Source organism: Balaenoptera ricei, chromosome 2 (assembly GCF_028023285.1).
Source record: "Balaenoptera ricei isolate mBalRic1 chromosome 2, mBalRic1.hap2, whole genome shotgun sequence".
NCBI classification, from domain to species: domain Eukaryota; kingdom Metazoa; phylum Chordata; class Mammalia; order Artiodactyla; family Balaenopteridae; genus Balaenoptera; species Balaenoptera ricei.
The window spans coordinates 79,744,894-79,771,081 of NC_082640.1; the positions used below are offsets into that span (position 1 = coordinate 79,744,894).

The 26,188-nt window shown below is 35.2% G+C and overlaps 1 protein-coding gene across 7 annotated transcripts in view; it reads right to left on the reverse strand.

Annotated features, from left to right (window-relative positions):
• The window catches only part of TEX9 (testis expressed 9), a 224,101-nt gene that overhangs the window by 184,114 nt on the left and 13,799 nt on the right, over nucleotides 1–26,188 (reverse strand). For 4 of the 7 annotated variants that reach the window (XM_059913224.1, XM_059913225.1, XM_059913221.1 and 1 more), the window contains one exon: nucleotides 23,996–24,029. The exons of the other annotated variants lie outside the window; for them this stretch is intronic. The gene's annotated coding sequence lies outside the window, so the exon portion shown is untranslated. The remainder of the gene's footprint in view (nucleotides 1–23,995; nucleotides 24,030–26,188) is intronic. 7 annotated transcript variants of the gene reach the window in all.

A 26,188-nucleotide genomic window follows, 5' to 3' on the forward strand; every position in this document is an offset into this window, starting at 1 on the left:
CACTGATTATCTCTTCTTGCCCCAGTATTTAATGGTGTTTATAATTGTGTGTTACAATATTCTTTAATTCTAGTAGGACCGAAACTTAACAGATGGTTTTCAAACATATTTTTGTTGTTTTTCTTCTAGAAATATTTTCAGTGGGGATTATTTGCTGATTGTCTGTGTTTCAAAACAGGGATATAAGAAACTTACAACACAGTCATAGAAAAAGATGCAAATAATATTGAAGAGTAGAAAGCAAACAGAAAAGCCCGCTCCCTCCATGTTCCTTTCAAACTCTCAGTGCTACTCCTTGGCGCCCACTGTTAACATTTCTTCGGTTGTATTCTTCCAGAAATTGTCCATGTATTTATTTATAAGAACATATATAATGTCCAGTCCCCCTTCCCAATTCTGACACAACTTGGTTCATACTACACATTCAGTTCTTAAACTTGTTTTTTTCCCTTCACCTGTCATAATTGTGGTACATTCCTTATCCAGAAAGGACTCTAAAATAACTTGTGATGTTTCAAAATATCCCACTGAAGTTTTGTCTGGAATCGCATCAACTCCTATACACACTAATAGGCATATTGAACTTCCTTCACTCCCTCAGCGATAAAGGGCCTCCTCTTGCCCCCGGGTCTTGCTTAGAAATTCCCTTAGATAGGAAGAGTACTCTCATCTGCCTCAGTTCCTTTCTGCCCCCCTTCATTTTGGTGACTCTTAACCACCCTTCAGGTATCAGCTTGTGATATTTCTCCCACTTTCTGATATCCAGTGCTTTAATAAAATCATATTGATTCTAATGGTTTTGGAAATTCAAATGAAATTTCTTGATGTCAAATAATATAATTTGCAAATAATGAGAGTTTACCTATTTCTGCTTTATCTTTATTGCACTAACCAGAACTTCCAATGTAATATTTTTTTTTTTTAAAGATTTTAATAGTGTCTATTTTTATTTTATTTTTATTTTTGGTTGCGTTGAGTCTTCGTTTCTGTGCGAGGCCTTTCTCCAGTTGCGGCAAGTGGGGGCCACTCTTCATCGCGGTGCGTGGGCCTCTCACCATCACGGCCTCTCCTGCCGCGGAGCACAGGCTCCAGATGCGCAGGCTCAGCAACTGTGGCCCACGGGCCCAGCCGCTCCGCGGCACGTGGGACCCTCCCAGACCAGGGCCCGAACCCGTGTCCCCTGCATTGGCAGGCAGACTCCCAACCACCACGCCACCAGGGAAGCCCCCAATGTAATATTAAGTGGCAATAGTGATGGTAGACACCCCTAATATTGTGTCTACTTTTAATAAATATGCCTTTTCTGTTTTAATTTAAAATATGTCTACTGGTGGTTTGAAATATGTACTCTCTACCATGTTAAGGAAGTGACTACCTAGTCCTATTACTTTAGAGGATATAAATGGTTTTGGTTTTATTAAATGACCTTTTGGCATCTGTTGAGATGATTGTGATTTTTATATGACTTATTTATACAATGTATCACGGGAAAAGTTTCCTAATGTTGAATCTTGATTTCTTTCCTGGGATAAATCCCTTTGGTCTGGGAGATTAAAAATACATATTGTTGCTTTCTCTTTCTCACATTCTGTTTAGCATTTTTTGCACCTATTTGAATGAGAAGGATTAGTAACAATGATTTCAGAGCGGTAACTTAGAATGAGAGAACATCAACATTTAAAGGAGCAGGTAGTCTCTCAACTTAAACCAGAAATGCCTTTTATTATAAATGAAAAACAACTGATAATCTGATAATCTGAAAAAAAAGTATCCTGTGAATTTGATTAGCATGAACCCATATCATCTCATCATCTGTGGATGAATCAAATTACTCAATCTGTAGTTCTTAGGAGGGAAACACTGTATTGGGGCAGAGGTATAAAGTATCATAGCCATGAAAACTGCCTGCATGCAGTCAGTCACACCAATTCTCACAAGTTCCTAGGTCAAAGATCTTATTTTCAAAGCGCAAAAATATTACAAAATTACTTCATTATATAGATACCACAGTCTTCTTTTGCTTTTCAGCTATTTTGACTACCTGAGGATTTAAACCCATATACTAACCTCTGTTGACTAATATCTTTTGGGGAATTTTCTTTTCATTTGCCTTAAAAGGGTTCTATTTTTCCCTTGCCCATTCTGTAACACAAATATCTTTAAAGGCCTATTAAGCATTTAGGAACCCTTATATTCAGAAACACCAGAACTTTTGTAATGCTGAAGGTAATATGCAAGTAACTCAGATGTCATTTAACCTGTTCAGTGCAAGTTTTCTATCACACACACAATAACTTTCTTACCAATCATTAAAAAAAAAATCCCTGGAGTACCTCTGAACTCAAAAGAATCAAACTTAAATCAAATTAAGTCTTTCTGAAGCTATAAAGGACAACTTTGCTTTGGTTTCTGGTTTAATTCACTGACTGATACCCCAACACAAACCTTTGGTTGAAATTACTTCAGCAGATCTATGACAGGCATTAGTTATTCATGTGGCTTTGCAATAATGTTGGTTTTTCTAATTAATGTTCACTCTTAGGCATAAAATCTGCATTGAGAATTTAAATGATTCAGCCAGGGACTGACAAATGTGGAAATCATTCCCAGCTCCGATGATTCTGTTACATCTCTCTTCAGATAACTTTATTCAGAACAACAGTTCTCTGAAATTAAACATATCCTGATGGAGTTATGTTCTTTTGTATCTTTCTTGTGGACAATGTTTCTTTTTCTTATAAATCTACTAGAAAATGGTTAAAGTAGGCATAACCTTGCTTTTATTTGTAGCAGCCACAATCATACATTATTTAACTTGGCTCATGTAATTTATTCCTTATGCACAGAAATTACATCTATCATTACCACCCCACCATCTTTGCCTTTGGGTAGAATATTCAGAAGATAAAAGGGGGTTATTTATCCCTTCTGGTAAAATTATTCCTGCATAAGAACATGTGTATTTTCAAGACTTGCACAATGTGAGGGTTTAACAATAAAATAAATAACATCCTTCATCTCCCTAACACCAAAGGTAATTCCCACAAAGCCAGCTAAAGTTGTTAGTAAGGATCATAGGGAGGAAATGCCTCCAAATTATCTCTCAATTCTTATAGCACATTTCTGCTTTTCTGTACACAAATTTAATATTTCTGAGACTTTTGCTTCATGTTAATATAATTATGTTAAGAAAAATGTTCTGATATTTGTAAATAAAGCAAAAGGATAAGTACATACCTTTTTCATGTGTTGACTGAAAAAAAATGCACCACCTAAAAGTTGAGAATTATGTTTTATTCAGCAGACTTACTGAGAACTTCAGCCCAGGATACAGCCTCTCAGATAGTTCTGACAGACTGTTCTGAAGAGGAAAGGGAGAAGTCAGGATATATAGGCATTTTTGCAAAAAAAAAACAAAAAAACCCCCAAAACCCAGGTAGTCTAACATCAAAAGATTGCTGCTAATCCAAGAAAAACCAGACATCTCAAGTTAATGAGTTTAGCACTTTTCTAAGTATGGGAATATGCAAGAGTTTGGACTTAATGAAATTATTCCTTTGATATGAACCTTAACTATCTAGGGCCAGTACCCTGTTTTTCTCCATCCTGAATCCCCTCAGGGTGCACCACTGGGTAGGGGGTGGGGGTTGCTGCAGTAGCTGATGGCTTGACAGCTGCAACATCCTTTGTTTACTGATATGGCAGGAGATATTCTTTGTCCACACATGTTACTCTAAAGCACTAATGGCTCTGTCCAAAGATTATTTAATTCCTGAGTAGGGAATTTTACCTTTGCTTGACTTACTATTTACTCTTGATTAGGGGCTAGATTATATAAAATTAGATATTAATTATAGATTTTTCTCTGGAAATAAATGTAACCCCAGTGGTTATGGCTCTCTTGCCCTGTAGGACATTAACTAGTTTGTAGCTGTTAGCAAATGCATTTCAGCTTTCCTTTCACTGGATAACTACCTATCTTGGGTTCCTCAGATTTTTTCTTGAACCAGCTTTGCCATCTTTATGATTTCCTCAATAATGGATTAAGAAACCCCTGACCCATGCTCACTATAATATTTGTATAATAAACCAGTCTTAATTTTTTAAAGAAATTACACTTTGACAATTCTCATGTTTAACACATAGTTCACTTTTGAGGTCAAAGCTTCCTATGTTATTCTCCTCCCAAGCTCTTCTCAACACAATACGAAGGCATGTAGTTTCAAATACCATAAAACATGAGCAACTATAATCCCCTGAGGCGTATTTCTAAATGCAAGCATCAAGTAAACCGCTTAAAAAAAAAAAAAAAAAAGCCCTGTCACTGGTAAGTACATGAACAGGGGTTTTTTCCCCTTAAATTAACAAAAAATGTAAAATTCTGAATTCAATTTAATAGATTGCATCAGGCCAATGTTCCAGATGCAACAATTAGAAAAAAATGAATAAATGACAAAAATCACATTTTTAAAGACATCAGAGTGATGTGGAAGCAAAAAGGACTGGATAATATTCCAAAGGAAGAACACTTCCTAATAAGCTATGCTGGCAAGCAGTTTTCTTCCCTGGTGTAACTGGATAATTCTGGGCTTGGATTACAGATTAGACTTGGTGCAGGTAGAAGAACTAGAATGAGTGAAAGAAAAACCAGTGGATCTTTGGGTGGTTACAGAAGGTGATATGACAGATTGGAACTTGAGGAGCCTATACAAATACTAATCAAAAGAAAGCTGGGAAGGCAATACTAATATCAGAAAATTGGACTTCAAAACAGGAATATTTCTGGGGATAAAGAGAAAAGTTACATAATGACCAACGTATCAGTTCACTAAGAATACACCAAAAAATGCTAAGTGCACATGCACCTAACAGAAGATCTTCAGAATACAAGAAGCAAAATTGGGTAGAATGAAAAAATAATGACAAATTCAAAATTATGATTGGTGATTTCAACATTTTTCTCTCTATAATCAACAAAATAATTAGACCAAAAATCAATAAGGAATCAGAAAACCTGAACAACATGTCAACCAACTTGACCTAATTAGTATTCATAAAACACTCTACCCACCACAGCATATGTCATCCTTTTCAAGAAAATATGAAACATTCACCAAGATAGATGATATTCTGGGCCATAAAACAAACAACACATTTAAAAGAATTAAAGCCATACAAAGTATGTTTTCATAACATAATTAAAGTAAAAAGAAAGATTTCTGAAAAAATCTTCTATTTGGAAAATTTTAAAACTCTTCTAAATAACAAATGGGTCGAAGAAAATCTTGGAAAGAAAATTAGAAAATATTTGGGATTGAATGAAAATGAAAATACAACATATCAAAACTATTGGGATGCAGATAAAGCTGTCTTTACAGAGACATTTTTAATATTAATGCTCATACTCACAAACAGATGGAGAGATATACTATGTTCTTGGATTGGAAGAATCAATATTATCAAAATGACTGTACTACCCAAAGCATCTAGAGATTCAATGCAATCCCTATCAAATTAATATCATTTTTCCCAGAATTAGAACAAATAATCTTCAAATTTGTATGGAAACACAAAAGACCCCAAATAGCCAAAGCATTCTTGAGAAAGAAAAATGGAGCTGAAGGAGACAGGCTCCCTGACTTCAGACTATACTACAAAGCTACAGTCATCAAAACAGCATGGTACTGGCACAAAAACAGAAATATAGATCAATGGAACAGGATAGAAAGTTCAGAGATAAACCCAAGCACCTATGGTCACCTAATTGATTGACAAAGGAGGCAAGAATATACAATTGAGAAAAGATAGTCTCTTCAATAAGTGGTGCTAGGACAACTAGACAGCTACATGTAAAAGAATGAAATTAGAACACTCCCTAACACCATACACAAAAGTAAACTCAAAATGGATTAAAGACCTAAATGTAAGGTCGGATACTATAAAACTCTCAGGGAAAACATAGGCAGAACACTCTCTGACATAAATCGAAGCAAGATCTTTTTTGATCCACCTCCTAGAGTAGTGAAAATAAAAACAAAAATAAACAAATGGGACCTAATGAAACTTAAAAGCTTTTGCACAGCAAAGGAAACCATAAGCAAAATGAAAAGACAACCCACAGAATGGGAGAAAATATTTGCAACCAAAGTGACCGACAAGGGATTAGTCTCCAAAATATACAAGCAGCTCATGCAGCTCAATAACAAAACAAAAAACAAAAAAACAACCCAATCAAAAAATGGGCAGAAGATCTAAATCGACATTTCTCCAAAGAAGACACACAGATGGACAAAAAGCACATGAAAAGATGCTCAACATCACTAATCATTAGAGAAATGCAAATCAAAACTACAATGAGATATCACCTGGCTATCATAGAAAAATCTACAAACAATAAATGCTGGAGAGTGTGTGGAGAAAGGGAACCCTCCTACACTTTTGGTGGGAATGTAAATTGGTACAGCCACTATGGAGAACAGTATGAAGGTTCCTTAAAAATCTAAAAATAGAGTTACCATATGATCCAGCAATCCCACTCCTGAGCATATACCCAGAGAAAACCATAATTCAAAAAGATATATGCACCCCAGTGTTCACTGCAGCACTATTTACAATAGCCAGGACATGAAAGCAACCTAAATGTCCATTGACAGAGGAATGGATAAAGAAGCCGTGGTACATACATACAATGGAATATTACTTAGCCATAAGAAAGAATGAAATAATGCCATTTGCAGCAACATGGATGGACCTAGAGACTGTCATACTGAGTGAAGTAAGTCAGACAGAGAAGGACAAATATTATATGATATTGCTTACACGTGGAATCTTAAAAAATGGTACAAATGAACTTATTTACAAAACAGAACTAGAGTCACAGATGTAAAAGACAATCTTATGGTTACTGGTGAGGGGGGAAGGGGGAGAGGGATAAATTGGGAGATTGGGATTGACATATACACACTACTATATATAAAATAGATAACTAATAAGGACCTACTGTATAGCACAGGGAACTCTACTTAATACTCTGTAATGACCTACATGGGAAAATAAGTTTTAAAAAGAGTGGATATACATATATGTATAACTGATTCACTTTGCTGTACAGCAGAAGGTAACACAACATTGTAAATCAATTATACTCCAATAAAAATTTTTTTAAAAAGAGAGACATGACTATATGTAATGTGGTATCCTGGAAGGGATCTTGAAACAAACAAACAAACAAACAGACATTAGTGGAAAAACTGGTGAAATCCAAACAGTCTGTAGTTTAGCTAATAGTACTGTACCAATGTACCAGTGTTGGTTTCTTAGCTGTGAGAAATGTGCCACTCTGAGGTAAGGTGTTACAATAGGGAGACAGAGTGAGAGTTATATGGGAACTCTCTGTATTATATCTGCAAATTTTCTGTAAATCTAAAATGATTCCAAAGTTGAAGTTTATTAAAATAAAAAACTAAAAAAATGCTAATACTACTAGAAAATTAGAAAGGTCTCACATCAGTGATCTAAGCTTTTATCTTAAGAAAGTAGAAAACTTATATGAACAGACAAAGGAGCTAGTATAACAAAAACAAAACAGAAAAAAACAAAGGTGGAGGATATTTCCTATATGGTTTCGAGATGTGTTACAAATAATCAAATAATCAAGATTGTGATATTGGTGAAAGAACAGGCACATAGATCAATGGAACCAAGTAATCCAAAAATAGAACCATAGCTAACTGGTTTTCAACAAAATTGCAAAGGCAATTCAATAAAGAAAGGATGTCATACTTTCAACAAACAGCATGGAAAAGTTGGACATCCATTTCAAAAACAAAACTAAATCTCAGCCCATAATATAGACCATACACAAAAAGTAAGTCAAATGAGCTACAGATATATGAAAAATCTAAAGCTATAAAACAACTACAATAAAATACAGGATAAAGTCTTTGTGACCTTAGGTCATACAAATATCTCATAGACAGATTTATTAGTCAATAATTTATGAACCATAAAAGAAAAACTTGATACATCAAAATTCAAAATTTCAGGTTTTCAAAAGACCATGGTAAGAAAATAAAAGACAAGTGACAGACTGGGACAGAAATATTTCAATAACACCTATCAGTTAAAGTCTCATGTCCTGAATATATAAAGAACTCTAAAAACTTGATAAGAAGAAAACAGAAATCCTGGAAAAAAACTTGGTGAAAAATCTGAGCAGATACTTTATCAAAAAAGGCATATGGAATATCAAATCATTATGTTATACACCTGAAACTAATAATTTTATATGTCAATTATAGCTCAATAAAATAAGTATTAAATAATAAAAACAAAACAAAGCAACTTATGGATGACAAATAAGCACATAAAAAGATAATTTACATCAGTAATTTTTAGAAAAATGCAAATTAAAATCACAATGAGGTACCACTACATACCTATTAAAATGACCAAAAAACCCAACAACACCCAGGGCTGATGAAGATGTGAAATTTTTATACATTATTGGTAGGAATTTAAAAACTGTATGACTACTTTGGAAATGAGTTTTCAGTTTCTTAGTTATCAATTAACTGTTTACTGATCATATGACACAGCAATCCAACTCCTAGGTACTTACCAAGTAAAAAGGAAAACATACATTCACACAAAAACCTGTATAAGAATGTTCCTAGCAAATCTATTCAAAATTGCCAAAAATTGGTAGCAAGTTAAATGCATTATTACTAATAGTCAAAAAGTGGGAATAACTCAAATGTTTTTCAATTGGTGAATGGGGAAAGATTGGCTGAAAAGGGACACAGGCACAATTCTGGGAATGACGGAAGTGCAATATACAGGCATACCTCATTTTACTGTGCTTCACTTTATTGTACTTCACAGATACTGCATTTTTTTTACAAATTGCAGGTTGTGCCAACCCTGTACTGAGCAAGTCTCTTAGTGCTGTTTCTCCAATAGCATTTGCTCACTTCATTTCTCTCTGCCACAGTTTGGAAATTCTTCAAATATTTCAAACTTTTCCATTATTTGTATATCTGTTATGGTGTTTTGTAATCAGTGATCTGTAATCAGTGATCTTTGATTTACTATTGTAATTTTTGGGGGCACCATGAACTTCACCCATGTAAGAGAGCAAAATTAATCAATAAGTGTGTATGTTCTGCCTGCTCCACTGACCTGTGTTTCCCCTATCTTTCTCCCTCTCCTCAGGCCTCCCTGTTCCCAAAGACACAACAATCTTAAACTTAGGCCAATTAATAACCCTACAGTGTCCTATAAGTGTTCAAGTGAAAGGAAGAGTCGTATGTCTCTCACTTAAAATCAAAAGCTGTTAATTATTAAGCTAAGTGAGGAAGGCACATAGAGAGCTGAGATAGGCCCAAAGCTAGGCCTCTTACATCAAACAGTTAACCAAGTTGCAAATGCAAAGGAAAGTTCTGGAAGGAAATTAAAAGTGCTACTCCAGTGAACACATGAATGATAGGACAGCAAAACAGCTTTATTGCTGATATGGCGAAAGCTTGAGTGGTCTGCATAGAAGATTAAACCAGCTACAACATTCTCTTCAGTTGAAGCCTAATCCAGAGCAAGAACCCAACTCTCTTCAATTCTATGAAGGCTGGGAGAGGTGAGGAAGCTGCAGAAGAAAAGTTTGAAGCTAGCAGAGGTTGGTTCATGAGGTTTCAAGAAAGAAGCCATCTCCATAACATATCGGTGCAAGGTGAAGCAGCAAGTGCTGATGTAGAAACTGCAGTAAGTTATCCAGAAGATCTAGCTAAGATCAATATTGAACATGGCTACACTAAATAACAGATTTTCAATGTAGACAAAGTAGCCTTATATTGGAAGAAGATGCCATCTAGGACCTTCATAGCTAGAGAGGAAAAGTCAATGCCTGGCTTCAAAGCTTCAAAGGACAGGCTGACTCTCATTACACGCTAACGCAGCTGGTGACTTTAAGCTGAAGCCAATGCTCATTTATCATTCTGAAAATCCCAGGGTCCTTAAGAATTATGCTAAATCTTCTCTGCCTGTGCTCTATAAATGGAACAACAAAGCCTGGACAGCAGTACATCTGTTGACAACATGGTTTCCTGAATATTTTAAGCCCACTGTTAAGACCTACTGCTCAGAAAAAAAGGTTCCTTTCAAAATATTACTGCTTATTGTTTTCATGCCTGCTAACACAATATCCATACTTCAGCCAATTGATCAAGGAGTCATTTCAACTTTCAAGTCTTATTCTTAAAGAAATACATTTTGTAAGGCTATAGATGCCATAGATAGTGATTCTTCTGATGGATCTGGACAAAGTAAATTGAAAACTTTCTGGAAAGGATTCACCATTCTAGATGCCATTAAGAACATTAAGCGTTCATGGTAAGAGGTCAAAATATCAACATTAACAGGAGTTGAAAGAAGTTGATTCCAGTCCTCATGGATGACTTGGAGGGTTCAAGACTTCAATAGAGGAAGTAACTGCAAAAGTGGTGGAAATAGCAAGAGAACTAGCATTAGACGTGGAGCCTGAAGATGTGAGTGAATTGATGCAACCTCATGATAAAACTTTAACAGACGAGGAGTGGCTTCTTATGGATGAGCAAAGTGGTTTCTTGAGATGGAATCTACTCCTGGTGAAGATGCTATGAAGATGCAGTGGCAGAGTTTGAGAGGGCTGACTCTAATTTTGAAAGAAGTCCTACTGTGGGTACAATGCTATCGAACAGCATTGCATGCTACAGAGGAATGTTTGTGAAAGCAAGAGCCTACTGATGAGGCAAACTTTGTTTCTTAGTTTAAGAAATTGCCATAGCCACCCCACCCTTCAGCAACCGCCACCTGATCAGTCAGCAGCATCAACACTGAGGCAAGACCCTCCACCAGTAAAAAGATTATGACTTCCTGAAAGTTCAGGTGATGGTTAATATTTTTTGGCAGTAAAGTATTATTTAATTAAAGTATGTACATTTTTTAAAAAAGACATAATGCTATTTCACATTTAATGGACTACAGCATAGTATAAACAACTTTTATATGCACTGGGAAAGCAAATCTCTAAGCTATGCCTGCGTCTTGACTGTGATGGTAGGTACAAAACTTTATGCATTTGTCAAAACTCATAGAACTATATAGTAAAAATGGTGAATATCTACCATTTTTATTCAGATATACCTCAGTAAAGAGGTATTTAAGAAAAACTAGTAAAGAAGTAATACAGAATAATAAAATAATTAATCCTAAAAAATAGGAAAGAAGGAAAAAAGAAAGAACAGATGAGAGAAATTAAAAACATAAGCAAGTCAGTTATATGAGTAATTATATGAAGTGCAAATGGACTAAACTCTTCAATTAAAAGGCAAAGATTTCCAGACTGGATTTAAAAAATCAACTCAAGTGTGTGCTGTTACACTTTAAATATAAGTACACAGATTGAAACCAAAATAATGGAAATAAATATCATACAAACTGGAAAGTAAAGGAAGCTTGTGTGGTTATTATTAGTAACAGATAAGGTAAACTTTAAGGCAAGAAGTGTACTAGAGATAAAGGGTGGCATTTCCTAAGATAAAAGGGTCAATTCAACATGAATACACAGCAATCCTGAATTTTTATATCCAGAATAACATAGTTTCAAACAAGGAAATCTAACAAAAAAGGAGAAATAGACATAACCCCAATCTTAGTTTAATACACCTATCTCTGGTGTGTTAGACTAAAAAAAGAAAACTAAGTTATATAGACTCTTTGAACAAAATTATTAAAAAATTTAACCTAGTTGATATATATATATATATATATATATATATATATATATATATAAAAAACACTACACTAAGCAACTGGAGAATACACATTCTTTTCACGTGCTCACGAAATATTTACCAAAATGCACTATATGGTATGCATAAAACAAGTCTGAAAAACCTTCAAAAAATTAAAGTCACATAGGGTATGTTCTCAGGCTATGGTGGAATAAAACTAGAAATCAATTAATAGATAACTAGAAATTTTGATAATGTTTAGAAGTTAACCAACATTCTTCTAAATAACCCAGCAGTCAGGAAAGCACAATGAAAATTAGATATTGAAAATAAAACACACTAAAATTTATGGGATATGGCTAAAATGGTGTGTGCTGGTTATTATTTACTGCCTTTCAGTTCTAAGTTCCACCTATTAGGCTGCTTTGTGAAAATGGGTTTGGGTCCTTTAAATAGCTCCCCTTGCCAACTGGCACTTTGCCATTAGAGGGCACTGTAAATACATTGCAGGAGGAAAAAGTTTTTGCTTCCTGGTTCTGGGGTGCCTGCTGGGCAAGCTTCTCCAGGATGCATTATTTTCCCCTACACTAGACTTCTGCAGTGCACAGTGGCCAGCAGCACCTAGCAGCCAGTGGCTTCCCTTGGCATATCCCTCAGGCAGTTTTGTAGCAAAGGGCCTCCAGTGAGATATCTCCCTGTGAAGAGTCTTCCCTGGCACCCCACAGGGTGGATTTCCAGCATATTTAAGCAGGATGGCACCACAGTAACTTTTCTGCCATCTAGTGAGCCACACTGTGCCTTCTAAAGAAAGGTCTGGATCTCAGGCCTCAGTGGGCCTCTTCCTTGGTGTGCTATCTCAGCTCTGGGGGGTACTAGCTTTTCCCTATATCTACTATTCTTATATTCTTTTGAATCCTCTTTAATTCTTGCTAACCAATCCCTCATTACTGCCATCCCCTGGTATTGTTAATAATTCCTTATATTAAAATCTTTCTGTTGAAATTACTGTTGTGATTTCTCTCTCCTGATTGGACCTGTTGATTCACAGTGCTTAGGAGAAAAATGACTTTCAATGCATATATTGTAAAAAAATTAAAAATCAACTTCTAAGTTACCATCTCAAGAAGTTAGAAAAAGAATAAAAAATAGAAGGAAATTAATAAAAGTGAAAACATAAATAGAAAAAACAGTAAGCTCACATACATAGACAAAAATCAATACAGTCAAAAATTTGTTCTGTCATAATATCTATAAACTTGATAAACTCTTAGAAAGACCAATCAAGAAAAAGAAAGTATAAACTACTAATATCAAAATGAAAGGGAGATATCACTGCAGATCCTACAGACATAAAAAGATAATACAGGGTTGTGATACATAGTTTTACATAAATAAATTTAACAAACTAAATAAAACTGATGATTTTCTTTAAAATCACAAGTTATCTAAATTGACACAAGAAAGCAAATTTTTAATCTGAATAGTTGTTAAATATATTAAATCCAGAGAGGTCCAGATCAAGATGGCAGAGTAGGAAGATTCTGAGCTCACCTCCTCCCATGGACACACCAAAACAACAACTACATATAGAACAACTATCTCTGAGAATAACCTGATGACCTACAGAATGGATTTTCTACAACTAAGGATAGAAAGAAAAGGCCACATCAAGACAGGTAGAAGGGGCAGAGACATGGTCTAGTCAGAACCCACAGCCCAAGTGCTGTGACCCACAAGTGGGAAAGATATTACAACCACAGAGGTTCCCCCGAGAAGTATTGGGTCTGAGCACCATGTGGGTCTCCACGACCCAGAAAATCTGCACCAGGAAGATGAGCCCCCATAACATCCAGCTTTGAAAACCAGCAAGGCTCACCAGGAGAGCTGGAGGGCTTTGGGAAACCAAGACTCTGCTCCTGAAGAGCTCATGCACAGACTCACTCACTCTGATACCCAGCACAGAGGCAGCAGCTTGAAAAGCACCTGGGTCACACAAGGAGATTCACTGACTAATTTTAGGGCATATGCTGGAGAGGCAGGTATCTGGTGGAACTTTCTCTGGGGATGGAAGTGCTGATGGGCACCATCTTTTTTTTTTAGCTCTCTTTCTACCTAGCTGGCCCAGGGCTGGCAGGCACCATTTCTGTCACTCTCCATCAACCTAGCTAAAGCCATGTGTCTTGCCCTGGCATTCCCCTGAGGACCCATCTACCAAGCCCGCCAGCCACTGGCCAGCCCCTCCAAAGTGGCTCCCACCTCGCCCCACTTAGTGGGTACCCTGGCTGGCACTGGCACCCCTCCAAAGCAGATCCCACTCCAGGGGGACAGCCACATCTCACTTGGCCAGCCTCAGCACTACTCCAAAGCAGCTCCCACTCTGGGGGGCAGCCCTGCACACCAGCATGACTACAGAAGTCACAGCCAGGCTGCACAGCCAGTGTACCAGGGGACAGCCCCACTCACCAGTGTGTCTGCAACAATCAGGGCCCAACCACAATAGGAGAGTGCACACAGCCCACAGAGGGAATACTCCTGGAGGCTCTGGTGACCAGGGGGATTGCACTATTGGGCCCCACAAAACATTTCTACATAGGCTGCTCTTTCAAGACCGGGAGATGTAACTGATATATATATACCTAATATAGAAACAAACACAGAAAGTCAGGCAAAATAGGAGACAAAGTAATACCTCCAAATGAAAGAATAAGACAAAGCCTCAGAAATAGAACTAAACAAAATGGAAATAAGGAATTTACCAGAGACTATAAAGTAAAAGTCATAAAAATGTTCACCAAACTCGAGAGAAGAATGGATGAACTCAATGAGACCTTCAACAAAGATAGAAAATATAAAAAAGAACCAGCAGAACTGAATAATACAAAAATGTAAATGAAAAATACACTAAAGTGAATTAATAGCATATTAGAGGATACAGATGAACAGATCAGCAATCTGGAAGACAAGGTAGTGGAAATCGCCCAATTAGACCAGCAAAAAGAAAAAAGCACTAAAACAAACAAACAAAAATAACATAGTTTAAGGGACCTCTGAGACAACGTTAGGTGTATAAATGTACAAACAAGACTACTGTACCCAAAAAGATTATTATTCAGCAGAAAAGGAGAGATAAAGAGTTTCCCAGACAAGTAAAAGCTGAAGGAGTTCATCGCCATTAAACCAGCCTTACAAGAAATGTTAAAGGGACTTCTTTAAATGGAAAAGAAAAGGCCAAAACTAGAAACAAGAAAATTATGAAAGAAAAAGTATTATTAGTAAAAGCAAACACATAGTAACGATAGTGGATCAACCACCGATAAAGCTAGTATGAAGGTTAAAAGACAAAAGTAGTAAAATTATCTATCTAAAATAATTAGGGACTTTCCTGGTGGTCCAGTGGTAAGGAATCCGCCTTCCAATGCAGGAGATGCAAGTTCCATCCCTGGTCAGGGAACTAAGATCCCACATGCCACGGGGCAACTAAGCCCACATGCCACAACTACTGAGCTCGTGCGCCTCAACAAGAGAGCCCATGTGCCACAAACTACAGAGCCCATGCGCCCTGGAGCCTGCATGCCACAACTAGAGAGAGAAAATCCACATGCCACAACTAGAGAGAAGCCCGTGCACCATAACTAGAGAGAAGCCTGTGCACTGAAACAAAGAGCCCAAGCGCCGTGGCGGAAGATCCCACATGCCCCAACGACGAACCCACGTGCCGCAACTGCGACTCAAAGCCGCCAAAGAAATAAAGAAAAATAAATAAATTTAAAAATAAAATAATTAGTTAAGCAATACAAAAAATAAAAAGGTGTAAAATATGACATCCAAAACATAAAACATTGGAAGGGGGGAGTAAAAGCTGTAGCATTTTTAGAAGCATTCAAACTTAAGTGACCATCAAATTAAAATAGACTGAAATATACATTGGTTGTTATGTATGAACCTCATGGTAACCGCAAACCAAAAACCTATAACAGTTACACAAAAAATAAAGAAAGGAATCCAGACATAACACTAAAGACAGTCATCAAACCACGAGGGAAGAGAGCAAAAAAAGAAGGAAGGAACAGAGAAAAACTACAAAAACAACCAGAATACAAGTAACAAAATGGTAATAAGTACATATCTAACAATATTTACTTAAAATGTAAATAAATTCTCCAATCAAAAGACATGGGTGGGGCTTCCCTGGTGGTGCAGTGGTTGAGAATCTGCCTGCCAATGCAGGGGACACGGGTTCGAGCCCTGGTCTGGGAAGATCCCACATGCCACGGAGCAACTGGGCCCGTGAGCCACAATTACTGAGCCTGCACGTCTGGAGCCTGTGCTCCGCAACAAGAGAGGCCACGATGGTGAGAGGCCCGCGCACTGCGATGAAGAGTGGTCCCCACTTGCCACAACTAGAGAAAGCCCTCGCACAGAAGCGAAGACCCAATACAGTCATAAATAAATAAATAAATAAAAAAAGAACGTGAATTTCTTAAAAAAAAAAAAAAAAAAAAGACATGGGTGACTGAATGGATTAAAGAAAAAAAAAGAAGACCCATATATATGCTGCCTACAAGAGACTTACTTTAGATGTAAAGACAGACTGAAAGTGAAGGGATGAAAACAGATATTCCATGCAAATGGAAATGAGAAGAAAGTTGGGGTAGCAATACTTACATCAGACAAAATAAACTTTAAAACCCAGATGGTAACAAGAGATAAAGAAGGGTATTACATAATGACAAAGGGATCAATCCAACAAGGTGACATAACACTTGTAAATATCTATGCACCCAACATAGGAGCCCCTAAACACATAAAGCAAATATTAACAGACATAAAAGGAAAAGTTGACTGTAATGCAGTAATAGTAGGGGACCTAAACACCACACTTACATCAGTGGGCAGATCATCCAGACAGAAAATCAATAAGGAAACATTGACCTTAAATGACATATTAGACCAGATGTACTTAACATATATATGCAGAACCTTCCACCCCCAAACAGCAGACTACACATTCTTCTCAAGAGCACCTTGAACATTCTCCAGGATAGATCACATGTTAGACCACAAAACAAGTCTCAATAAATTTAGGATGACTGAAATTATATCAAGCATCTTTTCTGACCATAACACTATGAGACTAGAAATCAATTACAAGAAGAAAACTAGGAAAAACCCACAAATACATGGACGCTAACCAATATGCTTCTAAGCAACCAATGAGTCAATGAAGAAATCAAAGAGGAAATCAAAAAATTCCTTAAGACAAATGAAAATGGAAACACAATGTTCCAAAATCAATGGGACACAGCAAAAGTAGTTCTAAGAGGGAAATTTATAGCAATACAGGCCTACCTCAGGAAACAAGAAAAATCTCAAATAAACAACCTAAATTTACACCCAAAGGAACTAGCAAAGAAGAACAAACAAACCCCAAAGTTATACTGTAGAAGGAAGACAATAATAATCAGAGTTGAAATAAATAAATTAGAGATTGAATACAATAGAAAAAAATCAATGAAACTAAAAGCCGATTCTTTGAAAATATAAACAAAAGTGATAAACCTTTAGCCACACTCATTCAAGGAGAGAGAGAGAGAGAGAGACAGAATTCAAATAAATAAAATCAGAAAAAAGAGAGAAGTACAACTTAGACCTCAGAAATAAAAAAGATTGTAAGACATTACTATGAACAATTATACACCAACAAATTGGACAACATAGGAGAAATGGATAAATGCCTAGAAGCATACACTCTTCTAAGAATGAGTCAGGAAGAAATATAAAATTTGAGTAGACTGTTCACTAGTAATGAATCAGTAATCAAACAACTACCAATGAAAAAAAGTCCAGGACCAGACAACTTCACAGGTGAATTCCACCAAAGATTTAAAGAAGAGTAAATACCCATCCTTCTCAAACTACTAAAAAAATTGAAGAGAAATGAATGCTTCCAAATTCATTCTATAAGGCTAGCATTACCTTGATACCCAAACCAGATAAAGATACTATAAAAAAATTACAGACCAATATCCCTGATGGACATAGATGCAAAAATCCTCAACAAAATATTAACAAACGAAATTCAACAATACACTAAAAGGATCATACACCATGATCAAATGATATTTATTCCAGAGATGCAAGGTTGATTCATTATTTGCAAATCAATCAACATGATACATCACATTAAGAAAACAAAGGATAAAAATAATATGATCATCTGAATAGATGCAGAAAAAACATTTGATGAAATTCAACATTTATTTATGACAAAAACTCTCCAGAAAGTGGGTACAGAGGGAATTTACCACAACATAATAAAGGCCATATATGACAAACCCACAGCTAACATAATATTCAAGGGTGAAAAGCTGAAAGCTCTTTCTCTAAGATCAGCAACGAGATAAGGGTGCCCATATCATCACTTTTATTCAACATAGTATTGGAAGTCCTAGCCACAGCAATCTGATAAGAAAAAGAAATAAAAGGTGTCCAAATTGGAAAGCAAGAACTAAAACTGTCACTATTTGTAGATGACATGATACTATACAGAAAAAACCCCTAAAACTACCAAAAACTATTAGAACTAATGAATAAATTCAGTAAGATTGCCGGATACAAGATTTCAATATATAGAAATCTGTTGCACTGTTATACACTAATAATAAACTACCAGAAAGAGAAATTAAGAAAACAATCCCATCTACAACTGCAACTGCATCAAAAAGAATAAAATACCTAGGAATACATTTAACCAAGGAGGTGAAAGACCTGTATTCTGAAAACAATAAGACTGGGGATGAAAGAAATTGAAGACAATACAAATAAATGGAAAGATATACTGTCCTCATGGATTGGAAGAATTAATATTATTAAAATGACCATACTACCTAAAGCAACCTACAGATTTAATGCAATCCCTATCAGAATACCAGTGGCATTTTTCATAGAATGGGAACAAATAATTCTAAATTTTGTATAAAACCACAAAAGACTTTGAATAGCAAAAGCAATTTTAAGAAAGAAGAACAGGGGCTTCCCTGGTGGTGCAGTGGTTGAGAATCTGCCTGCCAATGCAGGGGACACGGGTTCGAGCCCTGGTCTGGGAGGATCCCACATGCTGCGGAGCAACTAGGCCTGTGAGCCACAATTGCTGAGCCTGTGCGTCTGGAGCCTGTGCTCTGCAACAAAAGAGGCCGCGATAGTGAGAGGCCCGCGCACCGCGATGAAGAGTGGCCCCCGCCTGCCGCAACTAGAGAAAGCCCTCGCACAGAAACGAAGACCCAACACAGCCATAAATAAATAAATAAATAAAAATTTAAAAAAAACCAAAACATCACAAGTTCACATAAATGGCAATATTTAAAAAAAAAAAAAAGAAAGAAGAACAAAGCTGGAGGCATCATGCTCCCTGATTTCAAGCTATACTGCAAAGCAACTGTAATCAAAACAGTATGGTACTAGCACAAAAACAGACATAGATGAATGGAACAGAATAGAGAGCCCAGAAATAAACCCACATTTATATGGCAAATTAATTTACAACAAAGAAGCCAAGAACATAGAGTGGGGAAAGACTGATTTTAATAAATGGTGTTGGGAAAACTGGTCAGCTACATGGGAAAGAATGACACTGGATCACTTTCTTACACCATTTACAAAAATAAATTTAAAATGGATTAAAGACCTAAATGTTCGTTCTGAAACCATCAAGTTCTTAGAAGAAAATATAGGCAGTACGCTCCTTGATATTGGTCTTAGCAATATTTTTTTTGGATCTGTCTTCTCAGGTAAGAGCTGCAAAAGCAAAAATAATCAAATGGAACTACAACAAACTAAAAAGGTTTTGCACAGAAAGGGAAACCATCAACAAAATGAGAAGGCAACCTACTAAATGGGAGATGATAGTTGCAAAAGGGGTTAATATCCAAAATGTATAAAGAACTCACACAACTCAACATCAAACAAAAACAAGTAAAAATTGGGCAGAGGACATGATAGACATTTTTCCAGGGAAGACATGCAGATGGCCAACAGACATATGAAAACATGCTCAACATCAACAATCATCAGGGAATAGCAAATCAAAACCACAAGGAGATATTACCTCACACCTGTCAGAATGGCTATTATCAAAAAGGCAACAAATAATGAGTGTTGGCAAAGATGTGGAGAAAAGGCAATCCTCATGCCCCATTGGTAGGGATGTAAATTGGTGCAGCCACTATGGAAAACAGTATGGAGGTTCCTCAAAAAACTAAAAATAGAACTATCATATGATCTAGCAATTTCACCTCTGTGTATTTATCTGAAGAAAATGAAAATACAATCCAAAAATATGTATGTACCCCTATGTTCATTGCAGCATTATTTACAATAGCCAATGTGGAAATATGGAAGCAACCTAAATGTCCATCTATAGACAAAGGAATAAAGAAGATGTGAGATACATATATATTATATAGATATATGTATTATATATATATATATATATATATATATATGAGAATATTACTCAGCCATAGATATATACTCTATGTTATCACTTGCATGTGGAATCTAAAACACAAAACAACCCCTCAGGGGCAAAACTGCCCCTGGTTAAGAACCACTGCTTTTGACAAATTATTAAGGAGACAGTATCCCATACTCCACTCTGAATCTGAATAACCACTGGCAAGAGATGATGATTCACAGAGACCATTTTAATTTTCTCATTAGTCATTATGACGTTTTTCCTATGCAAAACTAAAACTGACAACATTGCAAAAAATAAAAAAATAAAATAAAATACAAAACAAGTGAATAAACAAAACGAAACAGAAACAGACTCATAGACTCAGAGAACAAACTGGTGGTTATCAGAGGGAAGGGGAGTAGGGGGTTAAGCAAAACAAGTAAAGGGGAATAAGAGGTACAAACTCCTAGATATAAAATAAGTAAATCATAGGGATGTAATGTACAGCATAGGGAATATAGTCAACACTATTGTAATAACTTTGTATGGTGACAGATGGACTTAGACTTATTGTGGTGATCAGTCTGTAATGTATATAAATGCTGAATCAGTATGTTGTACAACTGAAACTAATATAATATTGTATGTCAACTATACTTCAATTAAAAAATAAAAAGGAAAAAATGGATAAGGTAAAATAACTAAATAATAAAAGAAAGAAATACATTAAATCTGTAACTAAAATGTATCCCAAAGAAAATTCGAGTCTAGATGACTTTACTGGTGATTTCTGCCAAGCATTTAAAGAAAGAAATAATACCAATCTTGTACAACCTCTTTTAAGGACTAGAGAGAGAGCACTACTTCCTAATTCATTTTATGAGACCAGCATAACCCTGATACAAAAATATACAAGGAAATTACAAGAAGAGAAAACTGCATAAGAGTATTTCTTATTAATTGATACACACATTAGTATAAAATATTAGAAAATCAAATCCAGAGAATATATGCACTACGTCATAACCAAATTCACTTATTCTAGGAATAAAAAATGGTTTAGGGACTTCCCCAGTGGTCCAGTGGTTAAGACTCTACCTTCCAATGGAGGGCGTGGGTTTGAGCCCTAGCCGGGGAACTAAGATCCCACATGCCACGGGATGTGGCCCCAAATTTTTTTTTTAATGGTTTAAATTTTGAAAGTTAATCAATATAATTCACTTCTTTAACAAAAAGTGAACGTTAAGGCCATATGATTACCTCAACAGATACAAAAAGGCATCCAATTAAATTAACCACTAGTTCATGATAAAAACTCTCAGCAAACTAGGAATAGAAGAGAACCTCTTTAATATGATTAAGTTTATATATAAAAAGTCTATTGCTCACATATTTAATGGTGAAATGTTGAGTGCTTTCTCCCTGAGTTCAGAACAATTCAAATACATTCGTTTTCATCATTTCTGTTAATTATTGTTCCGTAGGTCCCAATTAGTGCAAAAGGGCACAAAACAAGAATTATGAGGTATAAATATTGAAAAGGAGCAAGTAAAAATGTAATTCCAGGTGACGTGGTTGTCAATATAGAAAACCTCAAAAAAATATGTACACTATTAGAATTAATAAATGAATTTAGGTAGGTAACTAGATACAAAGTCAATATATAAAAATCTATTGCATTTCTATATATTATACTTGCAAAAACAATTAGTCACTAAAATTTTAGATACAACACTATTAACAATAGCTTTGGAAACGGTCTAATATCTAGGAATGAATCTGATGAAACACATGCAACATTGTTAAACTGAAAAATACAAAACATTGTAGGGAAAACCATAGAACACTTAAACAAATAGATAAATATACCATGCTCATGGATTTGAAGACTCTGTTTTATAAAGATGTCGATTCTCCCAAAATTAATTTATTGACTCAATGCAGTCACAGACAAATTCCCAGCAAGGTTTTCTGTGGAAATTTATCAGGGAATTCTAAACTTTATATGGAAATGCAAGAGCCAAAAAATCAGGAAGAAGAAATTGTTGGAAGATTTACAATATCAGATACCAAGACTTAGCATAAACCTACAATATTTAAGATAGTGTGGTACTGGTGCAGTGATAGATAAACAAACAGTGAAATAGAAGAGAGAGTCTAGAAACAGGCCCATGCCTATACAGTAAACTGATATACAACAAAGGTGCTACTGCAATTTTGTGGTAATGAGATTTTTTTTTTTCAAAAATTGATGCTGGAGCAATTAGATAATTCATATGCAACAGACTTTAACCCTATTTTATACCATTTACAAAGCTTAATTCCAATTGGATTATAGGCCTAATATGAAAGGAAATCAATAATTTTCTAGAACAGGGGTTAGTAAATTTTTTCTGTAAAGTACAAGATACTCAATATTTTCAATTTTGTGGTCCACATGGTCTCTGTTGCAACTATTCAACTCTGCTGTTACAGCACAAAAGCAACCATAGACAATACATTTATGAAATGGAATCGCTGTGTTCCAATAAAAATTTATTTACAAAAACAGGTGGCAGGCCACATGGGCCATAGTCTGCTGACCCCTGTTCTAGAAGATAACATAGACGAATAATTCCATGACCTTGGGGTAGGCAGTGATTTCTTAAATAAGACCCAAAAAACCATGAACCATAAAAGATTTATAAATTCTGAAATTCTATTTATCGAAGTACACCATCAAGAGAGTGAACCAGAAATTCACAGACTAAGAGAAATTTGTGATATATATGCATATATATATATATGCATGTTTATATACACATATCATAGATATAGCATATATATCCAAAAAATATCTCATAGCCACAATATCTAAAGAATGGCAACAAATCAGTAAGAAAAAGATAAACAACACAATGAAGATAAACAGCTCAAACAAAATGAGAAAAAACTTGAGCAGGAGTTTTATAAAAGAGAATATCAGCATGGACATAAGTACATGAAAAGATGTTCCATATGATTAGTTATCAAGGAAATGAAAATAAAAATAAAACCAAAATGTAATATCAGTACGGACTTCTCAGAATGGCTAAAATGAAAAGAATTGACAATAAGCAGTGGTAGCCAGAATATGGAGCAACTGGAACTGGAACTTCCATATACACTAATGAAAGTGTAAATTGTTACAACCACCTTGAATCACTCTACTAAAACCTCCTCTATGACCCAGCAGTTCCAGTACTAGGTATATAAGAGAAATGCATGAATATCACAGAAGGCATGTACAAGGCAAGTCATAGCAGTTTTCTTCCTAATAGCCCCAAACTGGAAATAACTCAAATGTCTATCAACAGAGGAATGGATAACTAAACTGTGGTGTATTCATACAGTGGGATACTATAAGCAATAGAAAAGAACTGACAACATGGATTAGTATAGTAGACATGGTATGAAACAAAAAGAGCCAGACACAAAATTAGAACAAGCTGTATGATTCTATTTCTATGAATTTCAGGGACAGATAAAATAATCTGCGGTGGTGGGTACAATGGAGGACCACGATAGAGCATTCTAGGGAGCAGAAATATTCTACATCTTGATCTGGGTAGTGGTTACATGAGTAATACACATGTAAAAATTCATTGGGCTATATACTTATAATTTGTGCACTTTAGTCTCAGTATGTTAAAACTCAAAAAAAAAAACTTTAAAAAATCATAGAAATTTACAGGATACATTTTCACTGAAAGATTCAAACAACACTGAAATATAGAGACTAAAACATTAGTCTTACCTCTGTTTCCTGTCCCTCATTCTTGCTGTCCCCCCTAAAAAAAACCATTAGGTGATTCTACTTCCAAATTATTTTTTATACATTTACCTGCACATATATATGTACACATATATATATGTATACACACATGTATGTGTAACATTAAAAAATTCACATTCACACTTCACAATAATTCTGTAATTTTATTTTTAGCCTAAAAATACATCTCTCAGCTCTTTCTGTCGAATACAGATCAGTCTCATTTTAACAGCTGCACAGTATTCTATTGTATCAATGTAACATAATTAATTAATTTCCTTACTAACAGATATATAAATTACTCCTAATTTTTCACTATTTGAAACAATGCTGCAACAAACTTTCTTAAAATTTCCTAGTGCACACAAACAAGTTATTTTCTTTTTTGTGCGCTATGAACAATTCTTTTGGCTAAAACAGTAGAAACAAAATTTCCGAGTAAAAGAAATTGTAGAGTAAAAATTTTGGTAAATTCTGCTAAATTGCTTTAGAAGAAAGTCTTACAAATTTCATTCTGACCAACAGTATATGAAAATACCTGTTTCCCAACATCTTTATAAACACTAGATATTATCAATCTCTTACAAATTTGCCAGTTCTAAGGGCAAAAAAAAAAAAAAATGCAATTCACTGTTATTTTAAATTATTCATTATTTACATTTCTCCTTATGGAAGTGGTTATTTAGATCCTTTGCACATGTTTTTATTAGGTTGTTTATATTTTTCTTATCAATTTTGAGGTGTTCTTTATTAAATGTAATAATATATATTTTGAAAATATTTTCTCCTGGTTTGCCATTTTTAACTTTCTTTTTCTTATCACATAGCATTAGCCAGGACTCTCAAAGCAATATTGAAAAAACTTTAGTGGGAAAGCTTCTAATACTTCATTAGGTATGATGCTTGTGTATGCAGATATCTTTCATTAAAACAGAGAAGTTTCTATTTCTGGTTTGCAAAAGTGGTTTTCTTTCTAATCAACCTAGGGGCAGGACAGGATAAAGACGCAAACGTAGAGAATGGACTTGAGGACAAGGGGTGCGGGAAGGGTAAGCTGGGACGAAGTGAAAGAGTGGCATGGACATATATACACTACCAAATGTAAAACAGATAGCTAGTGGGAAGTAGCTGCATAGCACAGGCTTCTGTGCTTTGTGACCACCTAAAGGGGTGGGGTAGGGAGAGTGGGAGGGAGACGCAAGAGGAAGGGGATATGGGGATACATGTATACATATAGCTGATTCACTTTGTTATACAGCAGAAACTAACACAACATTGTAAAGCAATTATACTCCAATAAAGATGTTAAAAAAAAATAGATGTCAAATGGTATCAAACGTCTTTTGCATCTCTTAATATTTTTTTTTATTTTGAATGTAACGATTTGCATTAATATATTTTGAATTTTGAATCAGCCTTGAATAGCTTAGATAAATCCTTCTTAGTTATGACATTTAAAAAATACATTTCTGGATTCACTTTACGAGTACTAATACTTAAGATATCTGTATATGTGTTCATAAGTGAGTGTACGCTTTTCTTGCCAGTTTTAAAATTCAGGCCATGTCAGCTCCAATGTAAATGAGTTAGAAAACTTTCTATTTTTTCCATGCTTTGGATTAACTAATTAATATACCATAGGGATTATTTGTTCCTTAGTTATAGAACCATCTTTGTTTGGTGACCTTTTATGAGAGAGCTTTGACTACCTTTTCAATGCTCTCATTGTTTTTATTGTTGTTGTTTGTTGTTTTAAGGTGACTATTTCTTCATGGGTCAATTTTGGTGATTTCTATTTTCCAGAAATTATTTTAATCTAGAATTTTCTAATTTATTATCTTAAAGTTAGTATTCATCTCAGATTTTTTAGAATCTACTCTATACTTATAGTGTCCCTTTCTTATTTCAAAGGTTGATAATTCTTTTTTTTTTTTTAACCTTGATTAAACATTCTAGACTTTTGATATTTTTGGTTCTTTTCAGATGATCAGTTTTAATTTTATTCAGATTAACTCTACTCCTTATTTCATGCATTTCTGGTTTTTTCTTTAGTAATACTTTCCTTATATATTTTAATTTTTCTTCCTTTAGCTTCTTGAACTGTATGCACGATTTACTTCCATTCAGTCTTTTCCTATTTTCTAATGTATGCATCCAGGGCTATAAGTTTTCTCT